The sequence below is a fragment of the Colobus angolensis genome, unplaced genomic scaffold, assembly GCF_000951035.1.
Source record: "Colobus angolensis palliatus isolate OR3802 unplaced genomic scaffold, Cang.pa_1.0 Scaffold414, whole genome shotgun sequence".
Taxonomy (NCBI): domain Eukaryota; kingdom Metazoa; phylum Chordata; class Mammalia; order Primates; family Cercopithecidae; genus Colobus; species Colobus angolensis.
The window spans coordinates 1,040,997-1,045,332 of record NW_012117533.1 but is presented as its reverse complement, the minus strand read 5'-3'; positions in this window follow the sequence as shown (position 1 = coordinate 1,045,332).

Genomic DNA, 4,336 nt, shown 5'->3' with positions numbered 1-4,336 from the left:
AAAAAAAAATGACAGGCCAGGCGTGGTGGCTCACTGCTGCAATCCCAGCTACTCAGGAGGCTGAGGCAAGAGAATGCCTTGAGCCCAGGAGTTTGAAATTGCAGTGAGCAATGATCACACCACTGCACTCCAGCCTGGGTGACAGAGTGAGACCCTGTCTCTATCAAAAAAAAAAAAAAAAAATCATCCCTCATCACTTATTCCTGAGTCTGTCCAAGCCAACGAGGTCATTGACCCTACAATTGCTAGCAAGAGGGGTGAGGAGAGGACAAGGGAGGAGCAAAGGCATAAAGTCAGTGATTAGGTGGACACCAGGCGGGTGTCCAAGTCAATATGGAAGGTGAAGGCATTAAGAAACAAGAAATTGAAAATCTAAAAAGAGAAAAAAAATTAAAGCACAGCCCATTCTTTTGCTGACTTATTTATTTCTCTACCACCTAAGCCCCTCTTACAGGGAAAAGAGGCTGCATCCCAGCACTCGGAAGCAGACACCTATCCTTCTGAGCACATGAGCCCTAAGTGTTTCAAACAGCTTACAGACAGCCATAGCACCTAGCACTGTGCTGAGCACGCGGTAGCCTCTCCGTAACTGTTTGTGGAATTGAATTCAACAGCCAAGTGTTAGAATTACGTTCAAGTTAAAAGGGGTTACCAACATAAATCAGAACTGATGCAGTGTGGCGACGATCGCTGGTCATCTTCTAAGCCCAGCTTCCCTTCCTCCTTGGTGACAGGCCACCTCTGCACAGCTGGAGGAATGGTACATCAGAGTGCATCTTCTTTTTATTTTATTTTTTACAGACAGGGTCTCACTCTGTCACCCAGGTTGGAGGGCAGTGGTGTGATCATAGCTCATTGCAGCCTTGAACTCCTGGGTTCAAGAGATCCTCCTGCCTCAGCCTCAAAAGTAGCTGTGACTACAGGGGTGAGACACTGCACCTGGCCAGAGCACCTTATTCTTGCTACTTCTTGCTCATCAGTCTGACAAATGTGATGTTATCAATATAGTGTGATATTGGTTTCGACTTAATGTCTTGGCTTAGGTGAGAGGGTGGTTTCAGTGTCACCCACTGGGCCTTTCCTATTATAACATTATTATCTTGCTTTACAGATCAAGAGACCAATGCAACAGCTCCACTAACCGGTAAGTATGTCCATTCCAGTTATACATTCAGGAACTGGCAAACTGACCCCCAGGTGGGTCTGTGGATCTGAGCCAGGACTTCATTTATCACAAGTTCCTGTGATGGTTAATACTGAGGGTCAACTTGATTGGATTGAAGGATGCAAAGTATTGATCCTGGGTTGTCTGTGAGGATGTTGCCAAAAGAGATGAACATTTGAGTCAGTGGGCTGGGGAAAGCAGATCCGCCCTTAATCAGGTGGGCGCAATCTAGTCAGCTGCCAACAAATAAAAAGCAGGCAGAAAAACGAGAAAAAGAGAGACTGGTCTAGCCTCCCAGCCTCCATCTTTCTCCCATGCTGGATGCCTCCTGCCCTCAAGCATCAGACTCCAAGTTCTTCAGTTTTGGAACTCAGACTTGTTCTCCTTGCTCCTCGGCTTGCAGACAGCCTATTGTGGGAACTTGTGATTATGTAAGTTAATATTTAATAAACTTCCCTTTATATGCATATATGTATGTATATCCTATTTAGTTCTGTCCCTCTACAGACCCCTGACTAATATAGTTCCCATATATCCTTAACTGAACAGAAAGACCTATATTGCTTTGAGTGTCAACCTTAATATTCTAACAGCATTAGAGAAATCTGGGCATTCCTCTTTCCCCACTGCATGGTGATCTGAGCACATGGCTGTAGACATCTTTGGGGAAGGTCTGGGGAAATTACCTCTTTCTACATCTGCCACAGGATGGCAGGTGTTTCCCCACAGGGACCCAGCCTTTCCTTCAATTGATGGGTTCCGGGTGTAAGAACTGGCTTAGGTCTGGAAAGCAAGCAAGGGATCATGACTTTCCATTTGGGGTAGCTGACCTCATCCTTCTGCTCATCCCTGCTTGACCTTCTTTAAGATCAACATAACACACATTATAATATATTTATTCCAAATTTTGTTGGCTACCTATCTCTCTTGTTGCTACTAACATCATTTTCTTTTGCTGTTCCCCATAGATCTTTGCAGTTCAATGCTCCCTGGATACCTTTTCAACCTTTCTGTTTATTAAGGTCACTTGGTTCTGATGGTTCAGCACTGCAGGTGGCCTCTCCTCTTCAAGGATCCTTCCATCCTTTTAGAAGCCCCAGTTTTGTAACAGTGTCCCCTCTCTGGGAACAGCCTCCCCTGACCCACTCTGAGCTTCTCAGCAGTGCTGGTGCTCCTGAAAACTCACTCCTTGGTGTCTTGGTACACGAGTCTCCTCCAGATCCTGCCGAGAATCAGGTTGCACACAGCAGATCCAACTGGCACGCTCAGCTCTCTGGGCCTTCCTCCACAGTCTGCCTGAGAACTTTTTTCAGGCTTCCAACTGTCATATTAGAACGGGCTCCCAGGAACTAAGAAAAGGTCTTTAAAAGATATAAAATCTTTCAGCCTCAGAGAAACATATGCCAAAAAAAAAAATCGGTTATTAACCCCAAGAAACAAAACTTACACCAAAGTTTAGGCTGACCTGTGTGAAATTGCCATCTTCATATGTCAAAATAGATGGATACTGACCATGTCAAGTAGTTGAACCAGGTATCATCAGAGGACATTACTATTTAGCTTAGTAGTAATCAGCATTTACTTATTAAGTTTTCAAAAACTTTAATGAAGACATCAGCACATTGATATTAAACAAAAATTGTGCTATAACAATACAGTGGGGGCTGGGCATGTTGGCTCATGCCTATAATCCCAGCACTTCGGGAGGTTGAGGTGGAAGGATCACTTAAGGCCAGAAGTTTAAAACCAGCCTGGGGAACATAGCAAGACCCTATTTCTCTGACAAAAAAAAAAAAAAACTAGGGATAAAATGAAGTAGAAAAAATTAAAATGATCAATTATTATGATAGGAAGTCAAAACAATGCATATTGGCATATTGTCTAAAAGGTATGAATCAGTAAGTAGATAGTAGAAAATAAGTCCAGAGGACTCAGTCTTTTAATGCTACTTGACTATGTGTGCGTGTTGCTATAATAAAAATAGTCTTTTTTTTTTTTTTTTTTTAAGAAATGACCATCTTATGGTGGAGCTAGAACAAACAATACCTGTAACCACAGGGTAGAGGAGGTTCTATCCCATAAGTCATGAACCTGGTGCTGGAGAGCTCAGGGGAGAGCAGGGGAGCTCATGGGAGGGAGGGCCCTGCAGCACATTTCTGGGCTCTGCTCCCTGTCACAGCCTGGTCACAATCTGGTGAAGCAGTTGTCCTTATCCAACTGGAAGCTCCCCTGGCAGATCACAAGGTTCTCTTTAGGCCAACATCCAATGACAGAGGCCGGAGCATGCCAATGCCTAACTTCAGCTCCATCTCTGATTAAAAGATGCTTCCAGGCTGGGCACAGTGACTCACGCCTGTAATCCCAGCACTTTGGGAGGCCGAGGCAGGCAGATCACCTGAGGTCAGGCGTTTAAGACCAGCCTGGCTTTCAACATGGTGAAACCCCATCTATACTAAAAATACAAAAATTAGCCAAACGTGGTGGCATGTGCCTGGAATCCCAGCTACTTGGAAGGCTGAGGCGGGAGAATCGCTTGAACGCGGGAGGCAGAGGTTGTAGTGAGCCAAGATTGTGTCACTGCACTCCAACTTGGATGACAGAGCCAGGCTCCATCCTAAAAAAAAAAAAAAGAAAAAAAATGCTTCCAACCTTTGGGGGAGGTCCCTTGCCACAGTTCTGAAGGTTGGGGAAGTTCATAAATCATGTTTTTCCTTGAAATAATTTATGCAACATGTCTCAGAGGAGGCAGCCTTTTAAAGACTCTTTCCACCTGTACAAAAAACTAACATCCTGATATTGCTGGGGGAGGGCATGCGGAGGGTATGTAGGTTTCCCTGGAGGCTGTTGGAAGATGTGCTAGAAGCATGTTGACCCAATTTGCTGTGCAACTCTTTGCTCCAGCCATCGAGGTCGTCTTGCTGTTCCCGAACACACTACAGTCTTGCCACTTAGGTCCTGACTGTGTCCACACTGCTTGCCCTCCCTGGAATGCCCTTCCTTTCTTGGCTCTTCCCCTAAATGCATCCCCTTCCTTGAAGATTTTGTAACACAGAGATTCAAGGCTTTAGATTCGCTCAGATCTGGGTTTGGATGTAGAAGAGCAAATCTCCTTGAGCCTCACTCCCCTCCTTTGTAAAATGGGAATAAAAGCTGCAGCTCCACCATTAGGCT